The 19,263-nt window shown below is 28.5% G+C and overlaps 1 protein-coding gene across 1 annotated transcript in view; it reads left to right on the forward strand.

Annotated features, from left to right (window-relative positions):
* LOC119670873 (midnolin homolog) overlaps window positions 1-19,263 on the forward strand; it is a 110,498-nt gene that overhangs the window by 1,024 nt on the left and 90,211 nt on the right. The window lies entirely within an intron of this gene.

The following is a 19,263-nucleotide window of genomic DNA, read 5'->3' on the forward strand; positions in this document are numbered from 1 at the left end:
ATCAAGCAAACATTGTACAACAATAACATCAATGCTAGCAGCAGCAGCAGCAACAACAACAATAGCAGAAGCAGTACTTACAATAGAAACAAAGTGTGGTGGGCATGTTTTCCGCTTTAAGTAAATCTACGACTTTTTTCCTTTGTTTGAAATCGAAGTAGATTTTTCTTTTGTTTTCTTAAGGGTTAAATTTAATATAAATATACTAAACAAATTTTTCTAAGATGTTTGTGAAATGGTTTCTCATGCATTTAATTAAAACAGATGCTTAATAGCAGCAGGTAGAAGTTCACATAAAGTGTTTCATATTAAATTTTAGTGAACACTTAAATTTGAATTTTTTTCTTTTTTCTTTATTCTTTAATTATAATTGAGTTTCTCTCACTTCATTGTGATTTGTTGTATTTTTTCTATTTTATTAATGAAATTCCTTTATGATTGAGCAATGATATTAATGTTATTTTGCTAATGAAATTATCTTCTCAATGACTTTAGTCACCTCATTAGGTGAATTTTAGGAATTTAATTCGAGGTGAAGTAAGTTAATTACATTAAAATTGTGGTAAATTAAAATATTAGTATTTGTAGGTAGTTTTTGTATAAAAATGTTTATTTGCGGATTAGATTTAATATTTTACAATAATCGGATTAGGTTAGAAATTTTACAATTTCAAGTTTTAGTCAGAAATTAAATTATAATCATAGTATTGATTTCCAATGCTTAATATAATACGGGTCTTTAAACCGAAACTCAATGATTGAACTTAAGAAGTTTAATTCGTGGCAAAAAACTTTTTTTAAATTAATGAATTATATATATTATAATACAATCAAACTTCCCTAACTTGAACTTCTATAACTTCTATAATTTTTTATAACTCGAATTAAATAGAGTGCAATAAGGTTTAGAGAGCAAATTATACGAGTATACGCGTATTTAAACATAACTCGGTACCACAGATTATACATATAAATTAACCGAATACCGATTTGACAAATTTGGTGTGAATACCTTTAATTCAGTTATGCTCATTATTAAGCTTAAGCCATGTTATACTTACAGTCTCAACTCAATTGTCAATTTTCTACTTTGACTACTATGTTACCACTCTTTTTTGTGCCTTAATTTAAAAGATATTTATTGTAGCCTGTCGTAATACTCGAGATGAGACACCGTCCATACGCCAGACCTTAAGAATCATCTTAATGGGAAAAGTTCTATATATGTAGTACACGAACAACCTTAATCTAAGAAAGTCTATTTCACCCATTTAAATATAAAAAAGCGAATCTGACAAGTCTATGTCTTTAAAAGTAGATTAACTTCTATATTTGAAAATAGATCTATTTTATATTCTGGTTTCGCCAAAGAATTGTCTAAATTTTTTATTTTAAACAGTATAGTTGACGACGAAAGTGTCTGACATCTGATTTGTTACTGCCTCACATCTGATTTGTTAGGGGCTTTCATTTTTGAGAATCTTGACCAAATCCAGCACCTGCTTCTAAAGACAATTTTAAGCTTTGTTAAAGATGATTTTTAAACCTCTGATTTTTTTTCTATGGCAACACAGTGGGATAATAGTTTGGTTATACATTCTATTGTTTCTTCCCTAAATTTCTGTGTAGTTTCATAAAGAGACTCCCAAAGAAGTTCGTTTCTATCTTTGTACGTTTTTTTGAACTATAAATTAAATACAGAAGTGGTGCGATGTAGTTGTAAACGATAGAGTTGCCCTGGGTGCAGTATTTAAAGCGAAATAAATTGGCCATTATATAGCGAACTAAATCAGTCAATAAATAGCACTTTACTGATTACTAATCTACTGATTAAGAGATTTAAAACTTTCAACATCATTAAAAAAATATTTTAACCAGATATTGAAAATCGCTCGAAATTTAAGTAAAAGAAATCCAGCTTATCAAAAGTAATAATTAATATTACCTATTTAATTAACTTTGCTATTTTATATATATACATATATAATTTTTTAACACACTTACTGTTTGCTGTCATTTATTCTTGCAAATGCAAACAAGTATATAAAACAATTGCAGCAGGTAAAAGAACCTGAACATTTACTCAAACTCGCTATTGCGTATACATACACACATTACAACAATAACACAAGTGGGGAAAAATAGGAACAATAAAGAAACTATAACACAGAAAAAATAAAACTCCTCATTTACTGAAATAATTTCATCAGAAATTGAAAATGGTGTGAATAGTAAATGGGCATATCCTTCTTCTTGTTCTTAAATGGCTACAATAACCCGTTACCAGGTCTCGGCCTGATACCGACCTTTACTGGCGCCTGATTTTACGTACACAACACAATCTTTAAGTTCTGGAGATGGGACTCGCTGTACGCACTATTAGTTCATTATCCAGCGGATACCAGCAAACTATCCAGCGGTGCCACGTGGAGGCTGTGCGATAAATTGTAGTGAGGACAACAAGAGTTACGCTAGCATCTTCCACTCTAAATGCAATCAGACGCTTTGCCTTGTGTACTTGCTACCAGGTCTCGCGGCTATCTATTAACTACTTAAATTAATTTTGTACATACAAAGAAACTCCTATAGTAAACAACAAATTGTAATTTCACATTATTTTTGCATTTGCATTGTTGCAGTAAGTCTCTTTGTGCTTGTGCTCAATCAGTCCTCAACTTAACTCAAATGTATACGCTATGCAGTGAACTAAAATTATAAGAAACCAAATAATAAACAGTTAACAACAACAGTAATAACTAAGTTGAAAAAAGATTAATAATTGGCGAATAATAGTACCGTTGGGCTATTTAAAGGTAATATTTTTCGTCTGTTTTTTGCAGATTCTGGTTCAAAAATATATAGAGATTCTGTTATAAAGAATCTTTTTAATTTTGTAATTCTTCTTTCCATTTATATAAATTATACCTCATAGTTTTCTGCTAAAAATATTTGTAATCTTTACTTTCTGTAGCATTTTTAAAACTAACAGTCATTTTACTTATCATGAATCCTACAAATGTAGTAGGCATCCGTTATGAACCAGAGTCTAAAACATTATTCATTCCAGATATATTCCATATTTAACTGATTAAGTCATGCTTACTTTAAAGAATAAATTTCATAAGGAAATGTATCTAAATACGTTACAATATATGATGTGCAAATGTTTAAAACAAACAAAAGTATCTACAAGTTTTGCTTTTCTTCCACATTATCACAAGTGTACAATAAAATAAATTATAATAATTTTTTTTTTCTTAGATTAGCAAAAATTAAATAATCAACAAGTTTGAAGGTTCTTTGTTATACAAAAACTCATACTTCCGCAACTGAAATTTTACACCCACTGCCAAAAATTTGCACAAAATTAAAAAAAAAAATTAATTAATTAAAATTTACTACTACTAGATTTAAATTCTTTATTTAATAAGTTTTTTTTCTTATTCTCTTAATTTATTTATAATTAACTAACACGATAAATTAAAATAATTAATAAATATCATATTAACTAACACGATATATTAAAATAATTAATGAAAATCGTATCTTAAGTAGATTAAAGTATATTCTTTTTATTTATTTAATATATTTTTTTTTTTTTGTTTTATTATAAAATTAACTACAATAAGCCTAACAAGTACTTTTCTACATATAAACATACGAACATTCTTTTTCTTTATTTAATATATTTTTTTTGTTTTATTATAAAATTAACTTCAATAATTTTAATTTTAATTAATTTAAAAAATTATCATAATCATATAATAAGTATATTAAAGTAGAATTTTTATCTTTATTTGATATTCTTTATGTTATTTTATTACAAAATTAACTATAATAATTTTAATTTAAATTAATAAAAATCGTATATTAGATATATATATCTTTAAAAATATTTAATTATAATGAAAAATAAATTCAAATAGAAATTTCTTTGCTTTCGCATATTTTTTTCTTGTGTATTTTTACCTAATTTTTTTAACCCCTTTTCGTCGCCGCTTTCTAATATTACTGTGTGGAAAAAATATTACTATTTCTATCTTTTAACAACGTTCACCATTTTGATTGTTTTTAAAAGTAAGCTTAAGTAAATACTAACAAAAATAAAATAAATATATAACAGAGATAAATAAATAGATAACTTGTAGATGAAGCACAGAGCAGCCAACAACAGCGGCAGCAGCAGCAGCAGCGCGTTGTCATGAAATACTTAGTTACGTACATACCAAGTTATTGCGCATCACATTCCACATTTATAAAATATCTACAAATTATACTCTACTACACACACACACAAACAAACAAACATATTCTAAAAAATATTGCATAACACACGTACTCTAATAAACAAAATAATAATAATAATAAAGGCACACAGAAAAAAAAACAAAAAAATTATCACAAAAAATCAAAATAAATAATAATAATAAAAAAATGATATAAAGGTAAGAATCGCAACGCGCAGAACCGGCAAACGAGCAACAACGAATAACACGAAGCTGTCGTCTAGCAGTTATCGTTTCATATGTTTCTTAGCAATTGTAGCAATCGTGTGTGCACTTCGTTCTTATTCGTGTGCTTCGTTTAGCAGCACAAATAGTAGAATAATTTTTTTCGGCGTCTTAATGCCCAACAGCAGTTTATGTGCTTTTATACGCTTTCGCTTCTGTTGTGCTGCTATGGCGACTGCTGCTGCTGCTGCTGGGTCTTGACGCTAGTGGGGCTTTATGCTGTTGCACTAAATTCTGCATTGTTGTTGCTTTTTTTTAAGTTTTCATGCTTGCAGCTATACCTTCATGCCTACTGCTTCATTACAGTTTTTCTTATACAATTGTCTGATGCTGCTATTGCTGCCGCTGTGCACGCAGTCTTGCTGAACTGCAATTAGTTTGCTTTTCAACATTAAATTTGTTTTTATTTGAAATAATTTTTCATCTAATACAATATGTTTTATTAATATGCATACAATATAAATAATTTTCTATTGTGTTAAATTTTTTACATTATAAATAAAATTATTCTGCTTTTTATTATTTTATAATTTCATTTTTTTTAGTTATTGTATTTTTTTTTTTGCTGATTGCATTTCAGCGCCGCAATCTTCATTGAAATGCAATCTTGCAAACAAGTTCAAGTCAAACAAGCAATAACATCAGCAACTGCAGCAGCAGCAGCAATAGCAGTAGCAACAACAAATAACAATAAAGAGAGGAGCTTACATAAAAATAATTCTGAAATAATGACACTGTTTTGTGCAGGGATTTTTTTCCTTTTTTTTGTCTTAAAGACACAATAAAAGCCAAAAAAAATCCCTGCCTATTTTTGACATAATTTCTTCGTAGTGCACAGTGTTTCGTTTTAAATTTATTTATTTAAATGTGCTATATAAACCGATTTTGTTTACTTCATAAATGAGTAATCGCTTTTTATCAGTCTTTAAATAATAATTAAAATGCGGTACTTATCCCTTTAAATTACTAAGAATTGTTGTTTTTATAAAATTCAATTGTAAATAGCATCAGCAAAAAATCATCATAAATTATCAGTTTGTACTTTAAGGGGTAAATGATTTCAGGTTGTAACAAAAATTAAATTAAATTACTTAATTGCTAAGCTTGGTATAAACACAATAAAAATTAACTTAAACTGACATATTTAAATATATTTATATACTTTTCTTGTGAACAAAATATTATATAATAACTTTTGAGAGGGATAACAACTGGTCATTAATTAATAACTATAATTTATTATTTATATTTAAACAATTTATATTTTATTAAAGTGCTATACCAGTATTTCGATTAATTTCCCGCTATAAATTTTTATATTATATATTTTGTCAGCTGAAGATGACTATCGAAAAGTACTTCTATAAAATATAAATAATAAATTATAGTTAATTACCAATTAATAAGCCCGTTTAGAAATTAATATATATTTTATTATTGATTTTTATATTCTTGAAAAGTCACACAAATAAATAGTGAGGAAAAGTAATCTTTAATACTAGTACAGTACTAGTTTGACTGTCTGACGCTATTTTTAGGTAGTTCACTCGCCTTGTAATTATCGAAGATATTCCGCTGATCAGGTACTTACAGAACAGAAAAATTGAAGTATCTGAAGAGGCCTAGCAGTTTTACTCTTTGATAGTATAAATAATTTATATAATTAATTTTTTACAATTTTTGTACTTATTTTAAATCATTGCAAACAAAATTATGCGTTTTGAATTTCAGAAAAATGAAAAAAGATTTCATCAGTTTATAAAAATGAGTTTTCACAATTAAATATTCACATCGGTCGCTCGCTCGTTCGCATAACAAAGTGAAAGTTCGTTCACGTTTGCATTCATGCAACCTAAAATGCAAAATATTTTGCAAAACTCTTTCTTTGGTCTAATGTGCTGCCTGCCTATGTTGGCTTTATAGGTAACATATAAGAACTTTTTTAATTTAATTTAAAATATAAACAAAAAAAAGCACGACTATTTTTAGAAATTTACACTATATCCGACTATAAATATTTGCATCACTGATTGCAAAGAAAGCAGTTCATGCAGCATTCATTGTGTGTGTGTTTGTGTGTAATGTGTATAGTGTGTATGGCATGCATATTTTATGTACACGGACAGACAAAAATGTATTTGCATATTACAAAAAAAAAATTGCTAAAATTTTTTTTTTATATGACACTGTCTTAATTTTAATGCCACAATTTTGTATTTAAAATCAAATTATGCTGTAATTTTCTTACAACTAAGACTTGCTCTCATTCATATTGTGCTGTCTCACTATTTTTTTATTATTGTTTTTTTTTTTGTTTTTTATGGTTACTTGCATTTCCTATGCAAAACTTTATTTAACTCAACTTCTCTTTGTTGTGTGGTGGTGCACTTTTCAGCGTCATCAACTTGAACTGATAAGAATTTTAATAATTTTCCTATAAAAAGAAATATAGCCGTGTTCGTTTGTTGTTTTTGTTGGTTTATGGTTTTGTTTCACTTTTCTTGTGGTTTTATTTCTTAGTTTGGACGAAATCTCTTATAGTTATTGCTTTTTTGTGTTGCTTAAGCATAGCTTTTGTTTTTTAAAAGCACTTATTTTATATCTTCCTGTCCTTTGTTTTGTTTCCTTTTTTTCATATTTGTTTTTGTAGTGTGCTTTACATTGATTTTGTCTTACTCTTCTTAATACTGCTGATATGATGTTAATGTTGCTGTTGTTGTTGTATGCAAGCTTTCTTTGTACAAAATATGTACATAGGCATCAACAAAAGCGAAACAAAACAAAACAAAACAAAAATCAGTGAAGACAACAATAACAATAACATCAATAGTAACTAAGCTTGTAATAATCAAAACATATTATAATAGTAGTGGCAACAGCAACAGCAGCAGCAGCAAATATAGTAATAGTTGAGAATGGCGCAGTCAGTGGCTTAAAAGGAGAGTAGTGACGGGGTAAGCATACGGCCACTTGAGTTTTAAAATAGAAAAATTTTTCTGCATGTTGAGTTTGCATTGTCAGAGGCAGAGGTTTCTCTTTGTTCTTCTTGCTGTGCAGCAAATAGCAGGAGCAACGGCATCATCAGTTGTTCAGTTGTTCAGCATTTTAATGCTCTTGTTGTCTTATCTGCGGTTTCTGTGTTGTTGTTGTTGCTGTTGCTGTTACTGCTGCACTTTGTTTTTGTTGTTGCTGTTGACTTTTGATTGCAATTATTTGGTTATATATGTATATTTAACTTCTGGTATAATTTGTCGATTTTATTTTTAATAATTCATTGTTCTTCCTTATCGTAATTACAATTAATAAAAAATAAATAACAATATGCAAAAAAACAATGTTTTTTTATTTTGAAAAATTCCCTACAAATCTTTAAAGTTTACTGCCCGCTTCATACAATACATTTTTTGAAAACGTACACTCGTAGTTATTATTTTCATTTTTTTGTATTAGAACACACCCCCTCGTTTAGCATCATTGTTGTTTGCTTGAAGGATGTGAAATGATAAAGGTGGCTGCGACAACGGTGGTGTTAAGGCAACACATACACACGTACTTATGCATACAAACTCAGTTATACAGAATTTTCTCACCAAAGTCAAGCGAATAACAGAATAAGAAGTGAACGTATTTTTCTAACACTTGCCTTTGCCTTTGCCTTGCCGTTAGTTAGTTTTTTGGCACTATTCTGGCTTTACATAGCTACGCACATGTCAGCATCGTTTTCTATGCTGCTGTCTGATGTGCTATGCTATGTAGTGCATTGCATCCACACAAAATATTTAGTTACATTTCTATACATTCATACATACAGACATATACGCTACGTATACATAAACTAGTATGTTAGTTTGTGAATACAAGTGTTAGATACAATGGCTGGCAGCGCATTGCCTTTGTTGCTAGTTGAATTTTGTTTGTTGTTGCTGTTGCTGTTATTATGCTGTCGTTGTTGTTAGTTGTTAATTTTCATTCATTCATTTATTCAGCTTTTTTTTTTCAACTCTTGTTGATCTCCTCGAAAATTACATCAATTGTTACTTAACACGTATTGGAAAGTTGATTTTCCCTTGTTACTACAGTAGTTACCAGTGTTGTACATGTTACAAATGCTATTAGGATTTTTATTTCAATATTTCAAAGTAATTTAATAATTTTAAACATATAATAAATAAATTAATACCTTAAAGACGACTATAGATGATAGTTGAAATATCGGTGTAGATAAAATAAATTTTTTTATATATGCGAGTTCAAGTAAATTGTGGGAAATAGTAAATTATGTCGGTATGGCAGCGAATGTTGGTATTTACCAGAATTTTGTGTATGGTAAGTTAGATAAAAATTAGGCAAATTAGATATTGCCATTGTGAAAATTTTATGTTGTTTAATAAATTAATTTAAAAACTTTTAACCAAAATTAATAAATAATTGTAATAAATAAATATTGACATGAGTGCAGTGAAAAAAATTTGTAGAAAATTTTAATTTAGTTTACTTCAATTTATTCGAACTCGCACACGGTCTTATTGGTGAACATTTTAAAAATACATTTATATAACAGAAAAAACATAAATAAAATAATATAATAAAAATATACGGATTATAAACTAATCAAATAAAAATAGGTATATTTCCTAAGATCACTGATGATGAGTACTTGGCAATACTCGAAACAGTGTTATATCTTCAGTTAAATTTCAATAAATTAATCAATATTTTGTTGTTGTTTCTTCATTATTGTTCGAATCTTTCTAACTTGAAAAAACTTTCGTCTTTAAATAATAACATTTAAATATAATAAAAGTAGATAAACAAACTAGTTGACTAAGATAGTTCATTTAAAGAACTATTTGTAGTCTGTGGTTCATTTATTTCCGGTGATGGAAAACTAACTTCAATTTTCAAGCAAAACTAACTTGAAAATTATCATAAAATGAAGGCATTGTATACATAGTATTTTGCTTAAATTTTATTTATATCAGTTTACAACAATAACAAAATTCAAACTTTACAATCCAAACATAAAATCCACGCACAATAAATCTCAACTACAATCCACAAAAACATAACTACACAAAATAAAAGTAATTGTAAAGTAAAAACAAAAGACAATAAAAATATAAACAGAAAAAAGGAACAGTTCAACAAAAAAAAGAAGAAAAAAAAGAATGTAATCAAAAAATGTAAATTGAAATAAACAAAAATATGTTGGCCTCACCTCACTTCCTCCCGGCTAACAAGCAATGTGCTGTTTGCCACCATTTTGCTCATCGTAAACTATACATTCAGCCGCCGCCATCTATGTTTGCAGCAACCATTTTACCGCACCTTACGCTCTGCTCACTGCTTACTTTTCGCTGTTTTACTTTTGTATTTGCTTGCCGCTTGCTGTGTTTGCTGTTTGCTGCTTACTTGTTTTTTCATTGCTGGTTTGTTACTTTTTCTACATTTTGTGCCACATTCAATCACAGCTGATTTATGTATCCACTTTTATTGTTAGTATGGCATGGCATAACATAGCATGGCATGAATGGATGGCTTGTATATTGCTGTGGATACACATAAATGCCTTATAAAAACTTATTAAAAATAATAAAATCAAATTGACAAAAAGAGATGCGATGGCAGCGGGAAGTGTGTGGTGAAATATACAAAATATTTATTTACATTTTATTTAGTTATAGTCTCATATCAACATCTTCACCCTCAGAAGGTTACTTATCAATTTATTTTGCATATTTTTTTCGCAGAGCGTTTTTGTATTTAATTTAGTTTACTTTTTAAAATAAAATTATTTTCTTTTATTTTATTTTATTTAATAGAATTTAATTTCATTTATTCTTTATCTATTCTTAAGTTTATACGTACTTTTGTATGCTATTAAGCTCAAGCCACACTTGAGTAAAATTAAAGATTAAAATAAATTTTTATAACAGTTTTCGCACACTTTATAAATATGAATTTTCAATCTGCAGAACTTATCAATTACAGCCAGTATCAGAAATTAATACTAAAAAATTCTTCTAGTTTGACATGCTTCTTACTGAGCGAACCAAATATTTATTTGGTAAGCAATTCAGCAATTTTAACAATTGTTCCTGAAATGTTCTACCTCCAGCCTCTGTTGCCGGTCGTAGTTGTTGCAATAAAATTCTTATTTGTTTATTATTTTTATAATGTAATTTTTTTTATTGTTTTTTCAAGCAATTTTATTATTGAAATTAATATTTTAAAAGTCTTTTATTAACAATTTTGTTTGTAATTTAAGTCAAATTGCAAATATGAATTTTTTAATGAACTCCTTTTTTGGTGTTTCAGAAAAAAAAAATATAAAATTAAATAAAAAAAATTTTTTAAATAAAATTTAAATGCTGAATAAAAAAATATACGACTTTAATATTTTTAAATGCAAAGCGTTAAATTGTTAAATATTGCACAAAATGTGAAATATGTTGTCAGCAATTTGCTTTACAATAAATTTTTAATATCGTTTTAAGCAATATTTTTTTTTATGGTGGCATTTATTTAGTTGTGTTTATTATTTCTTCGAATGTGGTTTTTCTGGCTGAACGATAAAAACTGCAACTAAATTAAAATGTGCAAATATTTTTAAAACTAATGAAATATTTTTTCAAAATATTTGCATATTTCTGTGAATATAATATTTATTGAGAAAATATATTCAATCTTAGCTAATATCTAAATTACACTAATGGGGCAGCTTTTCACATGTATCGATAAGTCTATTTTAGTCAATTTGACATTTAAATTAAAGTTATTTTCCTCGTTTGCAATATTTTTATAAATGACGTTATATAAAATATGCAAAAACTAAATATTAATAAATTGATATATACTAGGCTAATAAGAAATTTATAGTCAGTTAGGTTATTCGTATTAAAATAACATAGCCAAGAGCATAACCAAAATTTATGTAAAGGGGATTTTTATTACTAGATTGGCGGTGTTTGTGCAGTTCACTGATCTCTATTTCTTCCTCACACATTGAATACGCCATTAAATGTACCTAATACATTTCTAAAAAAAATGTCCAGAAGATCTTCTTATTACATATTTCTTTATTTATGTCATTATCTATTGGTAAATCTAGATTTGCTTTTAATCTGAAATTTTTGCTCGAATTTTATATATTGTTAAATTTTAAAAGTAAAATTTTAATCCACTAAATGCAATAAACTATGCGAAAACTCTTATAAAAACTAGTTTTAATCTTCAAATTTATCCAAGTCTGGCCTGGGCCAATAAAATGGTAGCAAAAACAATATTGTATTTGGTGTATTGTCTTTGATAATGACTTGACATACCATATCGTTTTTGTATGGGAAACTATTAGTTCTGTGTAGCTAACTGCAACGAAATCCTACACAAATTTGCCAGGAAGGGAGAAATCTTTTGTTAATAGCCCCGGGACCATTCTGTGGTTTGGGAGGCAGTAATTTTCTTTCACCTATTCGGAAAGAAAAGAAAAAACAAAAAAAGCTATACTATTCTTTTAACTTGAAACATTTTAAAGATTTTATGCAACTTTATAAAAATAATTTAAAAATCGTTATAGAAATTTTTTTAGGGTACTCTAGATTAAATTATCATCTTACAACACTAGGAACTTACTCTGTTGGAGTTTATAGCGAACAGAATGGGGCAACTACAAACATCTGCTTGGAGTTTGCTCGGTATTGATGCATATTAAAAAAAAAAAAAGATCAATCAATTATTAGTTAATTATTCAAATCATGGCTTAATAATAGTTATGATGTAGATATATTATTATAAAAATGGGGATTTCTAGCTAATTTTAATTAATTAATTTTTTCCACCTAAAAATAAAATTCTATTTTTAATGGTACTTTTTTTTTTTGATTATGTAAAACTCCATAAAAACGTCATCTGTTTTCATTGAATTTCTCAGGCTGAAATATCTTAACACATCTATCTGTATTGCTGCTAAAGCGTCTATTTTTTCATTCATAATAAATCAATTATTCAAATTACAAACTATAATTAATTGCAGTTAATAATTGACGGCTTGCGATATGTTGTGCTGTTTGCTGTATGTTTGCCTTTTGCAGCATTTTTTATTGCTTTTCGATCGGTTGCGGTTACAAAAACAAACATTCGTGAAGAGTAAGCTCAGCTCAGCAGCAAAGACAAATGTACATATACATGTATACATACATATGCATATCGCTGTTCGGCAGTGCATAAATATGAGTACGTAATTTAACGAAAAAAAAGAACGGTTCTTATTTAAACTATTAGTTAAATTTAGATCAATTCTTATTTGTACTATTAATTGAAATAAAATAATTAAAAGTTAAAAGTAATTAAAAACAATTTCATTTCAAATCTTATGAGTTATATTTGCATATTTAATATTGACAAAATAACTTAAATATTTAATAATCTAATTTTTAAGATGAAAAACGGCAATGGATGGCGTCAGCGTTGCCTACTATGGGCGATGTTGATGTCTCTATTATGTTACCATATTTGTCGACATTTTGAAATTAGTGCTTTTAGTAATGGAAACGTAAATTATTACGTTACGTTACGTTCATAATTGCGGTATTGCGCCGCATGTACTTAAAACTGAACAAAACTACTTTTTAACACAAGTTCTGCCGCAGCGCATAAGCGGCAGCAGTTGTAATAGTAGCAACAAAACAATGCCATTCAATTAATTTAAATTCATTTTATAGAGTTTCAGTTCGGTTTCGTTTATTCGTTCGCTCTGCTATTCTAATTTGTTTATTTGTTAATTTTTGTTTTACGTTCGTTATTTTTTTTCTTTTTTGCACTTAAACTAATTTAATATTGACGCGCAAAGGCTTTATTCTTTTTTTTTTGTGTTGTTTTCTTGGCTTGCCGCAATTACGACGGCTCCGGCAACGGCAACGACGACGACGAAGTCAACTTCGTCTTTCGTCATTTGTTTGTTTAGCATATTGCTGCGTACTTGCAAACACACATTGAATTTTGTTTGAACAAAACAACAACAATAATAACAGCAACAGAAACAGCATTTTTCTTTAACAGTTTTAACATTTGCAACGCAATTTATTTCTTAATAATTTCAAATATGTACGCTACAATTGTTGCTAGGCCGCTAGATGAAGGCAGCATATAACCTATAACTAGATAACTAACATTGATGCTTACAGTGCTGCTTAAATTTTTTCTACATTGCGGCATTGCTTATTTTGTTATTGCTGTAATTTGACAACGAACAACGCATAATAAACCAAATATTATTGTTTGCAGCGCTGTTGTTAATTGAGTTTACATTTACTGTTGTTCTTATTATTGTTGGTTAGTTGCATTTAAGAAATAATGTTAAAATGTGCTTTTATATTGTAACATATTCTGTCCATATTAATGACATTGGGGTAATTTTTTTTGTGGTGTAGTGGCTATTACTTCGCTATTGCTTATATAGTATATAAAATAACCTTTCTATTTAAAAAATTATGTATTGTTTACATTTCTATTAATACTTCTTATTGTCCGAAATCATTAAAAAAACAAAGAAGAGCCAGCTAACAGCACTAAAAAAAAAAACGGTAAAGAACTTTAAAAAGTCTTGAAAAAAATTCTGGGTATAAATTTTTTATGTTCTTATGAGTATGAAAAAATTAGTATATAGAAAAAATCAAAAATGCTATAAATTGTACTTTTAACGCCAGATAAAAATAGGGACAGTTTCTGTCGAAAATGTCTTTATGAACAAATTCAATGTTAATTAATTGATTAATCAATTTATAAGTCACAAAAATAATTAATAAATATAAGTCAAGGTTTTAATAAAGACAAAAGACTTATTAAATTATTTAATTTTAACAGGATAGATTAGTCTGTATCTTTCTATTTTACGGTTTCTTGCGAGGAAAGTGGTGACAAAACTACGAAAAATCGCAAATTGAGGTTAATGAAAAGTTATTATCTGGCGGCCTACCATTGCAACCAATCAACTACCTAAATAAACCTTTCGATATATATTTGAATTAATTACTTTATAACAAACAACGAGACTGTATAGTATCTAAAACCAGACTGTATAAAACTCAGTACTACAGATAACACGATTTCAAATTCTAGGATAATATTTCATTAGCAACCAGACAGATATTAGCGACCAGATACACTCGAATAAAAATTAGATTATATACTTGAATTGACTACTTTTTAACATATATGGAATCCAGGACTATAAACGAGACTTCACTATCTAGAATTTCTTACTAATTAGACAGAAATAGCGAAGTTGGACTTATTGGATCTTTTTAACTTTATTATGTAGGTCAAATAGTTTTTAACAAGAGTATCGCATTGGAATTATAATAGAAACAATGGTTAGCACATTTTCCCCCCTAGATAACTTGAGAGCATGCCAATGAGAAGTAGATGTCTCTAAGTAGTAGTTACTTCGTATAAAAGAACGCCGACTTAACTTAACCCAAGCCAACATATAAACATTCAATGTAAATATATAATATGTATATTATTTTGTATGTATATACAATTTATGTATAGTATATAAAATGTTTTATTGTTTAGTATATATAATAATATTAATAATAGTTAGTAAATGAGGTTGACAATTGTTTTAAACGATTCTTCTCAGCTATTGTTTGCGTGGTGCTATATGGCTATGGGTTTTATTTTCTTAATAAAACAACTACATCACTAATACATGTATTAAAAACGACTTCTATGGTTTCATTTTGTTGGTTTGTGTTATTTTGTGTAGTGCTTATTGCCTTTGTTTGTGTGATTACACACTGATTGGGCGTACAATACGTATAGGCGCTACGCTTCAGCTAATTCTTTTTTAAAAAAATTTTGTTCCTCAGCCAAGCCAGTTTGCATCTATTAAATTTCATTTTGTCGTCAACATTGTAACTAAGTAATGCATATGTATTTATATACATACTACGTATATACAAATCTTTATTAGAATTTATTTATTTAAGTTTAAAATACAAATTGTCAATAATGTAATATCGCAGTACATCTATAATTTATTGCAGTAGTACTTCTTTGTTTTGCAATAGAAGCAGCAATAAAAATTGCAACATCAATTGCAACAACAGCAAATAGCAATACAATGAAGCATATTGCTGCTGGTACTGCTGCTGGTACTGCTGCTGGTATTGAGGAAGCTGTTGATAGATACAATCAAATATTGCCTTGCAGTAGTGAATTGTAATTGGGGTAACTACTTCCTTCTCTTCAATTTTCATAGCTGCCATCATCATTCGATTCGCTTTTAATGTATGCATTTCTATTCATAATGAACCTTATTGTAAATGTGTAAAGGAGGGGGTGTTGTGTTGTATATCTGCTATCTAACCCAGCACCTACTCGGCGGCAGTGGCGGTGAAGGCGGCGGTTGTTTTGTTTATTGCCACAAATTCTCTGAGTCAATATCTCGAAATTAGAACTTATTTGTCTTTTCATTGCTGTCGAATTCTTTGTTCGTTTGCTGTTGTTTACATTTATTAGAAATTTACATACATTCATACACATAAACATAGTTTGCTTTCACAGCTAAAGTTAGATACATTTTTATCTGTTTGACTGGCTGGCTGATGTGTTTTAATCGGAATCGCCGCATCCATTTTATATACAAAAACTTTTGTGTTTGAAAAATATTTTTAGTACAAAAATTTTATTTTTAAACTTGTTGAAATTTGTCGTTTGCAAAAATAAATTTTTTCTTAGTATGCAATGTTTTGATGACTATTAAAATTATTTTTATATTAAAAATTTTAAATGATTTTTATTACTTATGTTTTTTTTGAATAATAGTAAGTTATATTTTTATTTGATTTACGTAAACTTAAAAGTTTACATACATAATTGTAAGTACTGGCATGCATTGTTCAGTAACAGAAAAGGCCTTTTGAATATTTCTCAAAATTACGTAAATTCAGAATCGAATGAGCTCATTTCATTTCAGAACCTATAGAACTACTTGTGAAATAATTGAACAAACAAATAAACAAATACAAATATGTCTAAATATATACACCGCTTCATATACATTATTGTTAGACAATGATTTAAGCTAATTCATTATTTTACATTTATAGTGAAATCGCACAAATTGCTTTATAAATATAAAGTGAGAAAAAGAGAAAGCGCTAAAACCTGTGAGTGAGGGAGAGAATAGTCTCTGATGTAGTTCTCTAGAAGTAAAAAAGATTATTCCCTATAAAATTAGAACTATACAAAATTATTTTTGTGAAAGGCATAAAATTTGGATAAGAACAAAACTGCTCTGAAAGGTTAAGGATTTGCACCTCTTTTCTAGACAAAAGTTGTTTTTCTGCTAATCTTATAAACACTAGATTATATGGTACTTCTGTAAATTGAAGATATTTTAACTGAAAAAAATTTGTTCTAAATATATTTTTATAATATATTTGTTTGCATGTACATATATAAGTATGTTTTAGTGAAGATATCATCTATTCTTCCACTCCTTGAGGTTTTAAATGTTTTCTCTTTAGTAGTAATTTTTTTTTTTACATATTCTAAATCTTATTACAGATATATATAAGTATGTTTTAGAAAATATATTTTATTTTTTTCCTTTCCCTGAAATTGTAAATGTTTCTTCTTGGGATGATATTAACTTTCAGCAGTGATTTTACTCTGTTTATAACTGTTTGATTATTAATTCAATAATATATAATTTGTTTTATTTCAGTTCTCTCTCACTTTAGAATCTTTTCTACTTACCATTTTATTTTCCTTCCACTTCTACTTTTTAGAATTAAATTAGAGACATAATCACTGGGTTTATGGAATCAATGAAGTTGCATATATTGATTTATGCAAAATGTTGTGTATCTCCCACAACCTTATCTCTGCTCTTACCCTTAAATATGTACAAAATGTTAGGTATTTGAGTGTGGCTCAGGTTAATCGTAAAATTAAAGCTCTCCGGTATCGAAAACAATCTCTTGCAAAAATATAAATTCTTATTAAAGTTAATGAATATTTTCAACCCTGGGAAAATAATAAAAATGTTTAGCTTTAACAGATTACGGACTGCAGAGTGTATGACGAGTGTCTGTGAAAGTAAGGAGAAGGAGGAAGGGACATACGTACACGTCTGTCATTATGTAACAAAGGCAAGAATGTGTAACACCGAAATCAAGTTTTATGGTAAAAGCTTTCACATAAAATGCAAGTTATTAAAGTATACCAAGTACACCAAGAACAAACAACCTCATCATCGTCATCGTCATCCATGCCCACTTACTCCAGATTTTGCTGCTTTGGGTTTGGGTTCATAAACTGCTTTGCTACTTTGGTTTTATGTGTTGGTGGGTAGGGAAGGAAAATCATTTAAAGGGTAGTAGATGCAAACATCCCTTCTAAGTTTAGATAAAGCTTAGAATTATTTTTTTTTGTTGGTTTTGGTGTTAAATAGTCTTTAAGGGAGTTTTTTAAAGTAACCTTCAGAAATATGATAAGCAAATAATAAAAAAAAAATTGCTGATGAAAAGTGTTAATAAGAAATGCAGTCAATCGAGTAAAAAAAGGAAAAATTATGCAGAACGTTAGTTGATTTCCAAAAATGTGTCAACAATAGAAATATATATATGGTATATATTCATAATATTAATTTCTATTATATGTTGTATAGTACATACACATATATTGTGTATAAGCATAAGGTTTATATGTAAATTTTCATTGTTAAAAGCGACAACTCGTTGATGTTGAAGGACAACATCTCTCAAAAAAGTGATTTAAACGCAAATAAATGCAGCCGAAATTAAAAAAAAAAACGCCTATACTCGTACTTCGCGTATTTACAGGGTATGTCGTTTTTAACAGATCACTAACATCGTACAACTACATTAGCCGCGCAAGTAGTAACGAGTAGACTTTACATTTATTCCACCACGTTTTTAACTGTTTAAACGCACGCATTCCATGTCATGGCTATTATGGCACCGCGCATAATAATATGCTGCAGCATATACAAGTGCCACATACACGTACGCATTGTTGTGTCTCCTCATACACTCGTCCAAAGTGATAACAACAGCGAAGTTAACTGCGGCGCTCATAACTTGCCGTTGCTGTTGCTGTTACTGTTGCCATTGCCACCTTCTTCTCTCACACAACATAACTTGTTTTACCAACAAAGACCAACTGTTAGCTTTTAGTTTTTGGACAACAAACGTACCAACGTACGAACGAACGAACACTACAAAAACAAAGAGTAGTAATATAGCGGAGCAGTTTGGTAACTACCGTACGTACTAGCTAGTAATATGACAGACATAACCATGGCTGCTCATACTGCTGCTGCTGCTGCTGCTGCTGCTGCTGTTTACTTCGTATATTGTTCACACACATTTTCGGCTTAATACAGCAGCCACATTAAAGCCAAACTAACTGTTTTAATGCTTTGATAGCGTTGGTTGGTGCAGCTAGTAAGTTTATTTTTTCTTGCTTTTTGACTTTTGTTTCTCTCTTTGTTATGTTTTCATTATTGTTATTATTGTTGTTGTTGTTATGCTAAGTTTGGCTTTTGTTAATTTTATTATGATAACAACAACAATAAAGAATGTGGCAAAAGTTTAGAACTATTTGTGAGAAGTTAATTCAAAATGAAATTTATTTATTAATAATGCTGGATTTCTATTGTGGAATTAAACTTTTATTGTTTTTTTTAACATAATAGATAGTATAGATAGTATTATTTGAT

This window comes from Teleopsis dalmanni, chromosome 1, assembly GCF_002237135.1.
Source record: "Teleopsis dalmanni isolate 2A chromosome 1, ASM223713v2, whole genome shotgun sequence".
In the NCBI taxonomy this organism is placed as follows: domain Eukaryota; kingdom Metazoa; phylum Arthropoda; class Insecta; order Diptera; family Diopsidae; genus Teleopsis; species Teleopsis dalmanni.